The following is a 16,963-nucleotide window of genomic DNA, read 5'->3' as shown; positions in this document are numbered from 1 at the left end:
CTAATCTGAAGGTTACTGATTGTAAGGTAGTGGTAGGGGAGAGTGTAGCTCAACAGCATAGGAAGGTGGTGTGTAGGATGACTCTGGTGGTGGGTAGGAAGCTTAATAAGACAAAGGTAGAGCAGGAAACCATGTGGTGGAAGCTGAGAAAGTAAGAACATTGTGCGGCCTTTTGGAAAGAGGTGAAACAGGCTCTTGATGGACAGAAGAATCTCCCGGAAGACTGGACTACTACAGCCAAGGTGTTCAGAGGTACAGGCAGGGGAGTACTTGGTGTGACTTCTGGTAGGAAAGGGGAGAAGGAGACTGTCCACACATTATTCTCCCAAAGTTCGTGAGACTCATTAAGAATTTTTTTTTTTGTTTGTTTTGCTTTGTTTGTGCAAAACAAAGACGTACTGTCGTGTTCTTTTTCAGCCAGCAGTGGTTTTCACCTTGGAAATGTGCCATTTTGCAAAGTCTCTTTCTTAATGTTGAGTCATTAACACTGACATTAACTGAGGCAAGGGATGACTGCAGTTATTTAGATGGTGTCCTGGGTTGCTTTGTGACAACCTAGATGAGTTGTTGCTGTCCTCTTGGGATAATTTTTGTCGGACAGCCACTCCTGGCAAGGTTCACCACTGCTCCATGTTTTCCCCACTTCAGCATGAAAATGGCTCTCAACATGATTCAGTGGGTCCTAATTTTTTTTAAATTGACTTTGTAACCCTTTTCAAACTGACAGCTGTCAATGAATTTATTTTTCATCTGCTCTTGAATATCTTTGGATTGTGGAATTTTGTTTCAGATTTTTTTGGCCACGTCATTTTTTTCAGACAGATTCTACTGAAGCGATTTCTTGATTGAACGGGTCTGGAGCTGATCAGGCTTGGGTGTGGTTAGTGAAAATAAACTGAGCTTTCAAAAAAAAAATGGAATAAGCCAAATTAAATTCATGATTAAAAAGGGGGTGAGGGCATTTTCTTTTTTCACACAGGGACAATTAGCATTGAATATTTTCCCCTTTAATAAATGAGTAATTAAAGATTGTAATTTATGTTTAACTCATTTGTCCAATAATGTTGAACATTAAATTATGCACAAAAAAAAAATTGAGACGGCTAAATACTTATTCACGGCACATCACATATTCTTGAGTGTGGCAGGTAGCAAGAGCACCCACAGACAACCACCCACTGGGACAATGAGAGTCAAACCCCTACCCCAACCAAACCCTTTACTTCTGAAGACAACACTCTACTACCCTTGACTAGAGTAAAAAAGATTTCCCCACCATATCTGTCCTCACTTGCTATATGGGGTGTCATTGGTTTATTACCCTCACTGTACATCTGGGGTGGTGTTCCAGTGTTTCATGGAGAGGCTGCTTGTCAACCCCCTTGTGCCAAAACTAAGAAGTGCAATACAGCCATTACAAGCATAATACAGACCACATTTCATGAGTTTGGAAACCCAATGTTGTATTTGAAGGGTTAACAGTGCAGGGTGGATAGATATTAATGCCACTCGCTCAGAATCCAGAGGAAGGCTGGCTTTAAACCAGGCTTCTCCTTGGCCTCTCTCAAACTCCTAGATCTTCTCAGGCATAGTTCTCATATTAAAAGAAAACAAGTTACACAAATGAGACAGATGGTTCTTGTTTATGATGACAGTTGCAGTACTTTCTCCTCCAGCTCTCCCACCTCCTGCCATCCTCCAACCCCCACCCCTCTCAGCTTTCTTTCTCTAGTATCCTTGCTCTTGTTGTCGCACTCAGCAAAAAAATCAAAGTGGTTCACATGAAAGTTCATTTTTGACATTTTACATGAATAATATCCATCCATTTTTGTACCATTTACACTCAATGGGGTTGCGGACCAGCTGGAGTCCATCCCAACTATCTTTGGGCGAGAGCCGGGGTACAAGCTGAACTGGTTGCCAGCCAATTACACGGCACATAGAAACAACCCTTTGCACTCACATGCATACCTATGGGCAATTTAGAGTCTTCAGTCAACCTACCATGTATGTTTTTTGGATGTGGGAGGAAAACGAAGTGGGAGAAAATTCACACAGCCACGGGGAAAACAAGCAAACACCACACAGGCAGGGCTGGGATTTCAACTTGAGTACTCAGAGCTGAGAGGCAGATGTGCTAAACAGTCGTCCACCATGCCACATTAATCATCTATTGATCCATTTTCTGAGTTGCTTATCCTCCCATGTGTCTCAGGAGTACTGGAGCCTATTTGGGCTATCTTCAGGTCAATCTCATGATGATAATAAAATTCAATTCCATAAATGAAGGCAAATTAGCTAATTGCATCATTTCCTGATAAAGCGCAGATTGAGAGTCACCAAGTTACGCTATTCAGGATTCGTGATGGGCAGCATGGTGGCACAACTGGTTAGGACATTGGTCTCAGAGTTTTGAGGAACGGGGTTCAAATCCCGGCCCCGGCTGTGTGGAGTTTGCATGTTCTCTCCGTGCCTGCGTGGGTTTTTTCCAGGCCTTCCGGTTTCGTCCGACCTCACAAAAACATGCATTAATTGGAGACTTAAAATTGCCCGTAGGTGTGATAGTAAGTGTGCACTGTTGTTTGTCTCTCTGTGCCCTGCAATTGGCCGGCAACCAGCTCAGGGTCCACCATGGCTCCTGCCCGATGATAGCTGGGATAGGCTCCAGCACTCCCCTGACCCTTGTGAAGATGAACGGCTCAGAAAATGAAATGAATGGAATTGTGATGCTGCCAGAACACACAAAATAGGAAGCACACTTATTTGTTTTCTACATCAGTGATTCCCAAACAGTGTGCCGGGGTACATTAGTGTGCCATGACCGCTCTTCAGGTGTGCTGTGGGTTGTTATCCAGTTTTATGTAATTGCTAAAAAAAAACATTTCCAAGAAATAATGTATCTTTATTCATCTATTTATGGCAGTGAGGCACAATGACAGACAGAACAAAAAAATCCTCTTCTATTAGATGGCAGGAAGTACATAAGTAATTAATCTATCCATTTTTGGTTACATTTACTTTTGTTGGTGTGCCGTGGGATTTTTCAATTGTAAAATATGTCCCTTGGCTCTGTAAAAGTTGGAAATCACTGTTCTACATAATGTACGCAATCGGGCATTATTGTTGTTAACAGCATTGACTGTAGCCAAAAATATAATAGTTCATGACACGCATTAAGAAAAATATGGGGAATCTAGATTTTTACTGTTTCGACAAATAATAATTTGCTTTGCCATCCATTGACAGAAATAGATTTGTTAGAGGGCCATTCAGAATTTGACATCAAAATGCTAATAATTTACATAACACCCTCTCCTCCCAACAATCTCTATTCATGGCTCCGCATCTAAGATTGGCAAAGCTCTGTTATTTTACATGCCAGACTTTATAGAAGAACAATCATGTCAAAGCAAAAAGGGAAGCAAAACCGTAAGGTTACAACAGATTTCAGTTATCAGCATTAGCTTGGGATAACTGGCACACACTCAAATGTTCTTCCAAGTTGTTGACATGGGGGGGAGAACACAAGATGTCTTCTCAAACTGGTTGTCATGAATACAACTCTTGATTCCAGCACAACGTATAAAAAGCCACTGAGTTTCGATACATAATGTATGCACTTTCCTTTTCCCTCTCCATTCGCATCTGTTAGATAAAGAAATGTTATGTACTTTGACTTTAATTTAGTTTTAATCTGTTTTATTATACAATGGTTAATTGGTAAAAAAAAAAAAAAAAAAGAAAATGAAACCCCCCCCCCAAAAAAAAAATTGGAATCAAAAAGTTGTAAATGGTTACTCTTTCAATGTGTTCAATGTAGGGTTGAGTGAGCCTTCTCTTATTTTGTTTCGTCAGAGATGCCAAAAAATCAACCACCAATGGAGAACCCCAGCCCATGTATTGAATTCCAATTGAAAATGAAAAAAAAAACAGATTCCTTGACTTCAACCAAATATTTACTGGATTCGAAAGAAATACAGACAAGTCTCCTCCTCTTGGTTGATAAGAAATTGTCGTTCTCACTCAATTTGCTTTGTCTAGAGTTTACCAAACACCGGAAGAGTTTTGAATTCACACAGCAGATAATGCAATACTCCAGTCAAACAGGATGATCATGATGATCAGGTTCTGTGGAATTACAAACCCTCACATTAGAGTAAAAACCTTTGAAAGAAACTATGCTGGATATTCAATCAAGAAGTATGCGTGACAACCTCATCTTCTCCGGCATTCTAGAAAATACTTAAGACCCCAAAATTCAAGTTAAAAAGTTTATAATATCTGCAATCAAAGTACAGCAAGATACAGTCAACGAGATTACGATTCATTGAGTCCACCGATTAGGATCCTCTCGGCCAGGAAATCAACATCTTCCTATCGTCACAAAGTTTGAAGACTTTTAACAGAAAGTGTTTGTAAAATCCAAAGGTTGAGAGCTTAATGGAACTTTGTTTGGTATGAATGATCAGTTCCCGGAGGAAATCAATAAGAGGTGTAAAACTTTGTACACACTATTGAAGAACTTCTAAGATAAAGGGAAACAAGTGTGCTTGGTGGTCAACAAGCTTTATGTTGACGGGCAATTATTTCAAAATTCTGAAGTCACGACCTGGCTATTCTAAATCTGTACTTGTCATGATTTGTTGTAATAAGTATACAGCATTCTGTATCATTAGTCTACTTCAACTTAGGTAAACAAACGAAAATAAAACTAAATCACGCATCCCACAAGCATGAACCTTCACTTCTATCTTTCTGTTTTTCTGCTCTACTTGGTTCCACTTGCACTAAATACACAAGTCACCCAAATCTTCCCTAACACACCACAATTCACCATCACCCTACACTATATCACCCTCTTGTAACTTTTTTTTTTCCTATTTTCAGTGTCTCTTCGTTATTCTCCTATGTAGCCTGGGATCACTGGACATTAAGAGAATATCTTTAACACCTTATATAAATTAAATTTGTCAATATGATGGCAAAAAATGCTCTGAAAGTAGTCATAAAAAGAACAAAGAATGCATAGTTCTAAATCTATTTAAAATTATAATGCACACACTGATTAATTACTTAAAATGAAGGATTATATCACCAAATTTAAAACCGATTCACTCCCATTACAAAAAAACAAACCTTACTAAAGCAGAAGAAAAATGCCTCATTGAATCTAATTTTACTTTGTTTTTTTCGTCTTTTTATAACTGTAGACAAGAGGAGTCTCAGCATTAGTCCATAGAAGATTCATTTTTACAATAAATAGCATAGTAGGGCGCCACGGTGGTTCACCTGGAAAGCGGTGCCCTCACAGTTCTGAGGTCCCGGGTTGGATCCTGGACCCTCCTGTGTGGAATTTGCATGTTTTCCCCATGCCTGCATGTGTTTTCTCCGGGCACTCTGGTTTCCTCCTACATCCCAAAAATATGCAACATTATTTGGACACTCTAAATTGCCCCTAGGTGTGATTGTGAGTGCGACTGCTGTCTGTCTCGATGTGTCCTGCGATTGGCTGGCTACCAGTTCAGGGTGTATCCCACCTCTTGCCAGCTTGACAGCTCACTGATTAATGTAGATGTCAAGATTATTTCGAAAGCTCTTTCAGTAAGACTTGAAAAGGTACTCCTGATGATGATGATGATTCACTGGGACCAGACAGGTTTCCTCAAAGGTAGCAGCTTCACAAATAATGTCAGACGGTTGCTAAATTTAATAAGCATGTCACACAGTAAAAATGTAGATGCAATTATTATCAGTTGATGAAAGAAAATCTTTTGATGAAGAAAACTGAATTTTCCTGTTTGGAATCTTCACAAATTTGGCTTTGGAGATTCATTCATACATTGGATAGCGACATATCCCCGAAAGCGCCAATCATTACAAACAGGATTATATCACAAAGGTTGACCTTACAAAGAGGACCCAAACAAGGATGTCCACTCTCTCCACTGCTATTTGGAATTTTCATCAACCTCCTGCTGTAGCTATTCCCTCACTCATGACAGAGCTCAATATCTATATCTATAAATCCATATGCGGATGACATTCTACTTTATTTACAGGAACCTAGGCATTCTGTTCGGGCAGTGTTGAGCCTTATTAAGACATTGTCACAAATATCAGACTACTCTATTAACTGGGTAACATCAACAATACTTCCAATCACAGCAATCTCATGGATTTATGCAGATCAAATCCCAGATTACCCTATTCTGATAGGGAATATAAAATATTCAGGTATCAATACCTCACAGAGCTAACCAATGTAATTTATGCACCACTTCTGGGAAAAAATGCACTCTGCATAACATTGGCTTTTCTCCATCGCGTATTTGTGCGCAATGCACCCAAAATACCCCAGATATATATTTTTTTTATATGGGAATGCACACTTATTCATTGCTTATAGACTTCTACACAATTTAATATTTCTCATATTTTGAAATTTACAATTCCACTTTCCCCTAGAATGTGTATACTTCGTGACTTCAGCCTAATCGACCTTCCAAATAAATACACACAATCAATACCCGTCACGTTAATTAGTCCTAAGAAAATTCTTTTAAACTGGAAAAATAAACAAGACATGAACATTAATACGTGACTAAATCTTATAGAAGATCAGTTTGTATGGTGGGACAACACATGCATGGAGTGGGGATTTTCTTCTCTTGTCCCTGTGTTTGCGGTTTCATCTTCTCTGGGGGCAGAAGGTTTTATTTTTATTTTTTCTCACCCAACACAATCACAGGTATAGGGACACGGGACCACTGGGGTGTCGTCTCTGGGAGTACTGGCTGTGTGATGGTGTTCCCATCATCCCATCACCCTGTTCCGTGGGTGGTGGAATGGTACCAGCTGCTGTTCTTCTGGGTCCTCCGCTCTGGCTCCTGGTGAGGGTGGTGGGGCCCCTTTATTGTTTCTCCTGTTCTCTCCATTCCATGTGTCCCTCTCCGCTCACCTCCTCCACTTTCTGCAGGGGGGCTGAGTGTCCCCCCCGAATTTTTCCCCCAGGTTATGATGACAGACAAGGACAGTGTGTCAATGTTGTTCAATAGCTGTGCAGTCTGTACACAGAAACATGTCGAACATGCCATTGTATATTTGACAGAATTATCCAGATATGCCAGTCCCCGAGCCAGACAAAAGAAAATGTGACTCCAATAATTTCCCCTCTATGTTTTTAAGAAGCCTCTAGTTTCTAAATCAGGCAGGGCCAAAGATATTGCCAAAGCTATTAGCATTTAAATTTCAACAACTATGCGCTCAAATGCCGTAGTGGAGGACCCAGGATTCAATTATTTATTAAATATGCTTGAGCCTGGTCAAAATGTCCCCTTCAGGATGTACATAAACCTCTTGGTGTTTCCTGGCCTTTATGGGCGCAAAGAGTGCATTTTGGTCAATTCCAAGCCTCCTGCGGGTGGAAGGCTAATAATTCTGTTTATCCAAATCAAGCCACATTGCCTTGCCTATTTATTTAACCTCTCTTTATCCAGGTAAGGCAATTGAGAACAGATTCTTTTAGGCACTGTAAGTCCAGTTGTTCACAGCAGAATAAAACAAGGCAAGATAAAAGCAGTTTTTTTTTCATTTACAGCTTTTACCTGGCTGTACCTCCCACCAATGGCCCCATCAAAAGTGTTTTCTCCACAGCAAGTGCCAGTAGGAGTCTGCCCAGAGTGCTGACATTGTAGACAAACACATTTCTTAAGAACAGCTTGAAAAGCTGAACTCCCCTCATTCATCCCAATATCATCGCTTAAAACTTCGCTGAGAAATTTCGTACATGATCACTGCACCTGTTTATAGCTTCTTATGAAGCTTGTATTCATCATATCCCATTATGCAATGTAATGTTTGTACTTTATAATGTAGGAAGAGAAAAAAGTACAAACCTAGGAAAATAGAAATATAATTCCTAAAATTTTGAGCATATGGAAAGCAGTAAATTGGTGGTGCGCATTGTACATTGGTAGAAGGGTTTACATGTTTTAGGTCAATTTTGGGGTTGCGCAATATACTTCAGGGCGTACTATACTTGAGAAATGATGGTATATTGGTAGAAGGGTGCTGAGGATGGAGCAGCCAGGTAAAAGAGCGAGAGGAAGACCAATGAGAAGGTTGTGAGGGAAGACATGAGGGCAGTTGGTGTTAGAGGGGAAGATGCAGGAGATAGGCTTACTGTGAAGAAGATATATATTTCAACACCCTGCTATATTGCAAGTTCTCCCACTGAGAAATCATGGAGGGGTCTGAAATTTTCTTCACAGGTGCATGTCCACTGTGAGAGAGATAATCGAAAAAAAAAATATCTAGAAATCCCAATGTATGATTTTTTTAACGATTTACTTGTGTTATACAGCTGTAAATAAGCATTTGAACACCTGTCTATCAGCTAGATTTCTGACCCTCAACGACCTATTAGTCTGCCTTTAAAAGTCCACCACCACTCCATGTATTATCCTGACCTGTGTGAGGTCATTAGCTGCATAAAGACACCTGTCCACCCCATACAATCAGTATGACTTAAACTTGTAACATGGCCAAGAACAAAGAGCTGTCCAAAAACACCAGAGACAAAATTGTACAACTCCACATGGCTGGAAAGGGCTATTGCCAAGCACCTTGGTGAAAAAAGGTCCACTGTTGGAGTAATCATTAGAAAATGGAAGAAGCTAAACATGACGATCAAGCTGAATTGCAGTGGAGGCCCATGCAAGATATCACCTCGTGGGGTCTCAATGATCCTTAGAAAAGTGAGGAATCAGCGCAGGACTCCACGACAGGGCTCGGTCAATGACCTGAAAAGAGCTAGGACCACTGTTTCCAAGGTCACTGTTGGTAATACACTAAGACCTCATGGTTTGAAATCATGCATGGCACGGAACATTCCCCTGCTTAAACCAGCAGGCCCGTCTTAAGTTTGCCGATGTACATTTGGATGATACAGAGGAGTCATGGGAGAAAGTTTTGTGGTGAGATGAGACCAAAATGGAACTTTTTCATCATAATTCCACTTGGAGGAAGATGAATGATGAGTTCCATCCCAAGAACACCATCCCTACTGTGAAGCATGGGGATGGTAGCATCATGCTTTGGGTGTGTTTTTCTGCACATGGGACATGCCGACTGCACTGTATTAAGGAGAGGATGACCTCAACCATGTATTGTGAGATTTTGGGGACCAACCTCTTTCCCTCCTCAGAGCAGTCAGAGCATTGAAGATGGGTCGTGGCTAAACATGACAATGACCCGAAGCACACAGCCAGGAAAACCAAGCAGTGGCTCCATAAGAAGCATATCAAGGTTCTGGCGTGGCCTAGTTAGTGTCCAGACCTAAACCCAATAGAAAATCTTTGGAGGGAGATGAAACTCCGTGTTTCTCAGCAACAGCACCAGAAACCATTTTTGATCTAAAGAAGATATGCGTGGAGGAGTGGGCCAAAATCTCTCCTGCAGTGTGTGCAAACCTGGTGAACAACAACAGGAAACGTTCAACCTCTATAATTACAAACAAAGGCTACTGAACCAAATGTTAACATTGTTTTTCTCTGGCGTTCCAATACTTATTTGCAGCTGTATCACACAAATAAATTATTAAAAAAAATCATACAATGTGATTTCTGGATTTTTCTTTTTAGATTATCTCTCTCACAGTGAGCATACACCTACGATGAAAATTTCAGACCACTCCAGATTTCTAAGTGGGAGAACTTGCAATATAGCAGGGTGTTCAAATACTTATTTTCTTCACTGTACATGGAAAAAGAATACACTGTGGCGACCCCCAATGGGACAAGCCAAAAGGAAAAGAAGAAGAATTTTTATTTTGCCTTGCTTTATGTATTCATTGGGTCAGCATTGTAAATAAGAAACCTTTTAATTGAATTACTTGGCTAAATAAATAAACAAAAAACATTAAATAAATAAGTCCAGAAATACAAACATACATGTATACAAAGAGAATCAAGCTTCACCTTAAGTAGTGCATAAAGACAGCTTACACCAATTTATCTCAGGTAGTTCTAAATGTTCTACTTGTACTACTTACGATACCGTCTGCTGAGAATAAATGAAAATGAACTTTGATTTATGCATTTCGGACTTTTTGTTGGGTTTTCCTGTTGTAACAAAGTTGTGCTGAGCTGTGATCACAAAACCAAGGTACATACTTCAACTTTGACTTCTGTCAAATGTTACACACTTCATACTTATTGTGGAAGTCACACTTTACTCAGGAAGTATTAAAAACATCTGGTAAAAGCACATATAATACAGTGTAAATTCATTCCATAACCTTTGCATCTGCAAAATTGTGCATTTGCAAATGAACAAAGCCTTGCATGTTATTCATATGTTTAATCCATTTGCATTTTCAGAAAACAGATCTTTTGTTCTTATAAATAAGACAGACTTTGATTAGTTCAGAATAAATGCAGACCTCAAATGGACCCGAGTCAAAAGACAAACAAAGCCTGCACTGAGTTCATTCTTGTACTTTCTGACAAAACAAATGTGAATTTCAAACAGGTCTGTATATCACACCAGTCCAAATACACGAGGCTTTTTTTTACTTCAATACACAAATAAATTGAAAGCCCTCAACTTGAGGCTGTTAGAGCAACATTTATCCCAAGCGAGACAGAAGAGATTAGGATTGGTCAAAGTGTAAAGGAGGAATGTCTCAAGAGTGACAGTGACTAGGTGTTTCAGAATGTTGATGGGGGCTTTACCTGCCCTAAATTCAACACTGCATACAGACATTGAGGACCGCAGTCAGCTCACCTCTCCATACACACTCTTTACTCGTTTTATAGTCGCATGTCTGTCATCACAGTGGTTTCAGATAAACTACAAAGAACCTTTCCTTCACACCTGGACATTAAATCTACTCTTAGACCTTAAGACGTGGAAGTATTGGTGTGTGGCTATAGGTGAAAGGAGAAATAGTGTGTGTGTGTTACATGTGTGTCTTTAGATCAACAGTAATCAGTCGTGTCAAAATTATCCTTGCAGCGACCAGTAAAAGTGTCACTTGATGACTGTGTAACACACAGGACTGCACAAAATACACAGTCGGGTATTTCGGAAGTGAGAGCAGCAACAGTTCACTGTGAGATGGGTGGAGATTGGAGGGTTTACGTTGAGGTAAAAGCACCTGAACAAATAATTTTTTTTGAAAAAGTTCATTTTCTGCAACTTGACACTTTTTTAAAGTTTATCGTCAAGGTGAATGAAGTAAGCCATAATTGCTTTTTCTCAAAACATCTCGGAAATGAATAAGTCTTAACCTTGATGATGTGATTTCTGTCACGACCTTTTTATACATTCATAATTTTCACATAAGTTAAAAAGCATGGAGATCTTCCCCCAGAAGAAAAAGCGATAACACATGATGATGCTGGAGTCGAATGCAACCTTAAACTTAGCTTTGGTAAGAAAAATAAAATGTTTGTGTGTGAGAATGCAACTGACCAGTGCAACAGAATGTGTCTGAAGAGTCGGAATCAAAATTATTTCATGACTCGCTCAAAATTAACTGAGCAATGTTAAATTAAAATTTTAGCAAGCACAGAAATCTCATAATAATCAGATAAATATGTTCAAAAACAACATACAAGGTACATTATGCATCATTGATTTAAATTCCCTATTTCCTGACTCGTAACAAGCCTTTAACACCAAATTTGGTGTTTTTAAGGTTTTTAATAAAGTCAAGGATTAAATGTTCGCTCCTGTGTTGAATTTTCTCCAACTACTTAATCTAAATAAATGATTTACTATCCCACTCTGAGATTAGCTGGAAAATATATTGTTAAAAGGCTTAAATTGGGGTGTTTTCCAAGATGGGAGAATGTTGTACTCTTAAAGCTTGTCGATACTTTAGGCCCATTGGAAAATTATACTGCAAACTTGTATGAACCACTTCAAATGAGTGTAACCTTAATAATCTACCATTTGTAGTATAGTCAATAGAGTGGAAAAAGGTTTCCTCTGAAGTTGAACACTTCCACACGCACCTTAGATTCATCGATAAATGTTGCTTTAATCACTTTCGTGCAGGATTTGAAATCAGCTGAGCTTAGTTAGGTGAGCATCAAAGGATTGTGAGTCGTAACATAATTATAAAACACAATTACATGCCAGAGGTTACATGAAGTAAGCAGACTATCGTTCATCATAAACCAACTTTATACAGTATACTTGTCTGTCAGTGCCATTTTTACAGATTTTATATCAACAGAGGTTCAGTTCTTTTGAAGAGTTCGGAGGCTAAAGCAGATAAATCTATCTTTGTTGTTTCTGTAGATTCTTTGATTTATAGCCATCCATACATTTTCTTTGCCGCTTATCCTCATGAGGGTTGCAGGGAGATTTTGAGCCTTTCCCAGCTGTCAACAGGCAGGAGGCGGGGTACACAATTACACCTAGGGGCAAATTAGAGTGTCCAATAAATGTCGCATGTTTTTGGGATGTGGGAGGAAACCAGATCACCTGGAGAAAACCCATGCAGGCACGGGGAGAACATGCAAACTCCACATACATTATATAAATCAAAGAATCTACAGAAACAAGAATGGATATATCTGGTTTTGCATCCGAACTCATTTATAACAAGTCAGAATCTTAAAATTTCACTCTCTAACATGGATTTGGGAAAAGAGTCCCCATTTTTTAATTGAAAAAAAACCAAAAAACCTTCCCGTTTTCCCATACCTATGTTAAAAAAAAAAAAGAAAAGAAAAAAAAACGAGGCACCTCTGACAACTACTTCTGTCTGAGTCTGTTTTGTATTCACCTTGTCAGTATTTGGCAAAGACTACCCCTTTCCCTCCGATTGATTGCCTCCATTGAGAAGATACATTTGAGAGCGCAAACGTGTGCGATGTTGACAGTGCTGGCTCGGGAGCGGAGAGGTAGGCGGAGATCTTCACTAGTGACACAGATAAGCTCGAGAAATTCAAATGACCTGATGTGGGGCCTCTCAGCAGAAAAACATCTGGAACTCACGAGTGCATGGATGACTTCAATTCCTATTTCACTGGTTTATTGAGGCACCATAGACAAATATTGCATCTCAAATACTGTACCAGAAAAATATGCTTTTGCAAGATATGTCACCTTTAGGCACGTGCACTTCATCACACTTTCATCACTTATTATTTGAGTCTTTGGTTTTGTTAGTCTGGATTTGACCACTTGCGAACTATGCTATGGAAAACTATTTTATTTATTTGGTATCTTTCTAGTGTGCTGAAGTGTCCATGTACTACTAAGCTTTGTTATTGCTAACAAGACAATTCGCCCCATTATTAGTTATTTGTTCTATGACAATGGTGTACTAGTAGAACAACTAAGGTGTACTAACAACTAAACACACGTAGAACTGTATGTTACTAGTAAGGCAAAACTGAGCAGTGGTTGACATTTGCATTCTCCTACTGTAGTGGAGTTCTAGATGTTCACTACAAGCATTTTACAATGAAACTTGTAGAACTAGCAGCATGCAGTTGTAATCCATCCATCCATCCATCCATTCATCCATCTTCTAACGCTTCTCTGGGTCATGTCGCGGGGGAAGTAGCTTCAGCAGGGATACCCAGACTTCCCCTTCCCCAGCCACTTGTTCCAGCTCTTCTGGAGGAATCCCGAGGCATTCTCAGGGCAGCCGAGAGACATAGTCTCTCCAGCGTGTCCTGGGTCATCCCCGGGGTCTCTTTCCGGTGGGACATGCCCAGAACACCTCACCAGGGAGGCATCCGGGAGGAATCGGATCAAATGTCCCAGCCACCTTATCTGGCTCCTCTCACGCATAGGAGCAGTGGCTCGACAGTGAGCCCTTCCCGGATGACCGAGCTTTTCACCCTATCTCTAAGGGAGAGCCAGGACACCTTACGGAGAAAGCTAATTTCGGCCGCTTGTAGCCCGGATCTTGTTCTTTCGGTTACGACCCACAACTTGTGACCATAGTGGTATATTGAAATCTTCGGCTTTCAATTTAGCTGCATCTTTACCACAATGGACAGAAAAAAAGTCTGTATCACTGAAGACGCTGCATCCATCCACCTATCGATCTCCCGCTCCAACTTCACTTGTGAACAAGAGCCCCAGATAACTTGGACTACTCCACTTGGGGCAGGATCTCATCCCTGACCAGAAGAGGGCACACCACCCTTTTCCGACCGAAGACCATAATCTAAGATTTGGAGCTGTAGTAAATCTAGTTGTTGTACTAGTCCACCCTAGTCTTTGAACTTGTGTGGCTTAGTTGTTCTACAGTATTAATGCACAGAAGTGCACTAGTAAGCCAGTCATTATAATAGTGGATTAAATGGTCTTACTGGTAAGGAAAAAAATCACAAGAGCACATGGACAATTCAGCGCACTAGTAGGATATTGAGTCAATGCCCACACATAAACTGCCAGTTTGACAGGTTGGAGGGAGTCTGGAGCAAGCCCACTGAGCAGACTTAATGGTGATTGGATCCTCCCGGAGGACAAAACATTTCGACTTATTTGTCAAACATGATAAAGGCCAATGGAGGCCAGGTGTTTTCCCTCCTCGAGTGTGTGTACGAGATGTATAACACACAGACACAGCAAACAGCGATGCCCTGCGCTTCGTTCAGCTTGTGTGATAATTGATGGCTGTCAGTGTCTCCTGAGTGGAAAAAGGTGCTGACAGACAGCACTTGAGAAGCGCAGGGAATGTGTGAAGCCCTCAAAGATTCGTGGGGATAAAGGAGGTTATCGCCTGAGAAGAACAGTTCAACATTGCTAACCAAACATGAACATGTAGCAAGCGATCTAGGTCATCTCACCTGATACTTTGCCCTCATTTGCAGCCAATCGAAGAATTTCTATGATACTATAGTGACAACTGAGCTCCCCGTCACACAACAATGACAGATTCTTTGTCCAGGAATATTTTGAAAAGGTACACTGTATATTCAGTATTATCTTTTTCATTGCAGTGATCTCACAAATACAGATCATATAGCCAACAAGCACAAACTGGACATAATAGGTTACCTAATGTGCCAAAAGTACTCACCCTGTATTTAAGTAGATCAGATACTTCACATAATTGTACTTACTTTTACTTTACTACTTCTCTTTAACAACTTTGATACTTTATTTTAACTTACACAGTGCTCGCATTAAGAAGAAAAAAAAGTTACAGTACGTCATGTTAAGAGGTTGTGACTAACGTTGAGAGCAATAAAAAAAAAAAACCCAAGACATAAAAGTCTTTTGGTGTTTAAAGAAGATGACTGTACTGTACTGGTATGCATAAAAACTAAACGGTTGCAGTTATATAATAATAAATTGCTATCGGACACTACATTTCATTTCTGCATGTAACAAAAACCCTTTAAGCTCAGGAAAAATGGTTGGTTGAAGTTTACTTTCAGATAAAATAGTCACTCTATTTGAGTCCTTGTTCATGAAATTTAATTCAAATTTCAACTATCTACCTGCAAAAATCCCCAAATCTCATTTACTTCTGTGTTCAGTCATCATTCAATCGTGTGTGGATCTTGCAGTCACATATCAGCTTGAATTAAAAAGGTGCGGCACGGTGAAGGAGCTCTAGCACATTGGCCTTACAGTTCTGAGGATTAGGGTTCAAATCCCCGTCTGGGTGGAGTTTGCCTGTTCTCCCTGTACCTGCGTGGGGTTTCTCTGGGCACTCCGGTTTCCTCCCACATCCCCAAAATACGTAACATTAATTGGACACCCTAAATTGTCCCTATGTGTGATTGAGAGTATGACTGTTGTCTGTCTCCATGTGCCCTGCGATTGGCTTGCAACCAGTTCAGTACCCCGCCTCCTACTAGATCACAGCTGAGATGGGCTGCAGGACTCCCACAAACATTGTGAGGATAAGCGTCTCAGAAAATGAAATGGTTCCAGACAATCCCTGCAATAGGTGAAATCCGCACAGTAGTGAGTGCACTTTTTTGTGCGTGCGGGGGCTAACAGTAGTCCTGTAAACTATGTACATTTTATGCTTTGTAATGTGTTTTAATTTCTTTTTTTCCAAATGTTATAGGATGGGATTTGTTTGATTTGCCATTCAAAAAAAATGACAGTATACACTCAGAATCCGATGATATGGGGAATCAAAACATGTACCATTAAAATGACACTCTAAATTTCCCTGAGGTGTGACTGTGAGTGCAACTGTTGCCTGTTTCCATGCGCCCTGTGATTGGTTAGCAACCAGTTTACGGTGTACCCTGCCTCCTGCGCGATGACAGCTGGGATAGGCTTCAGCAATCCCACGACCCTTGTGAGGATAAGTGAGTAAGAAAAAGGGTAGATGGATGTAAAATACTGTCAACAAAATTACAGGGAGAACATGCAAACTCAACATAGGCAGTGTCAGGATTTGAACTCGTCCTCAGAACTGTGAGGCAGACTCTGCAGCCAGTCTTCCACCATTTCAGACTACATTATTAATACTTATTAAAAATTCGGGAAGACAATTTTGGATCATAGTAGACCTTGCGTATTTTTCCACAAGTTTAAACTTACAAAAGATTTTTGCAGAGGCAGCCACTGTGACAGAGAGTTTTGAAAATTCTTTAAAAAAATCCACTTTGGGGGTTAACTTAGGTATAATTAAAAGCTCGAGGCTGGATTTTGGCCTGGCAAAAGACATGACACGTACAAATAATTCTTGTAGGCCACACCAAACAATTCCTTGAACCCAAAGTCACAGATGTGGACTATCTTGCTTCTCAAAATCTGCTGCCGTCACCTTAAATACTCACTGGTTTACGTCACTGCCAATCACGACCTCAACCGCAGTTGACTTCTAGTTATATCATATCGCCACCTGCAGTGAGTGAAAAGCCTAACTGGAAAAATCAGTTTTAAAACAGGGTGCTGCAAAAGTAAAACGTTATTAGAAGTTGCATACTTAAACCAGATACCCGCAAAAACCACTTAATTC

General features: G+C 40.2%; 1 long non-coding RNA gene across 1 annotated transcript in view; it reads right to left on the bottom strand.

Annotated features, from left to right (window-relative positions):
* The window catches only part of LOC133507719 (uncharacterized), a 40,768-nt gene extending 35,216 nt beyond the window's left edge, over positions 1–5,552 (bottom strand). The window contains exon 1 of the long non-coding RNA XR_009796877.1: positions 5,290–5,552. This is a non-coding gene — a long non-coding RNA (uncharacterized LOC133507719). The remainder of the gene's footprint in view (positions 1–5,289) is intronic.
* Positions 5,553–16,963: the final 11,411 nt, after the last annotated feature.

Source organism: Syngnathoides biaculeatus, chromosome 10 (assembly GCF_019802595.1).
Source record: "Syngnathoides biaculeatus isolate LvHL_M chromosome 10, ASM1980259v1, whole genome shotgun sequence".
NCBI classification, from domain to species: domain Eukaryota; kingdom Metazoa; phylum Chordata; class Actinopteri; order Syngnathiformes; family Syngnathidae; genus Syngnathoides; species Syngnathoides biaculeatus.
The sequence above is the reverse complement of the archived record's forward strand: the minus strand, read 5'-3'. Positions and strand labels throughout refer to the sequence as shown.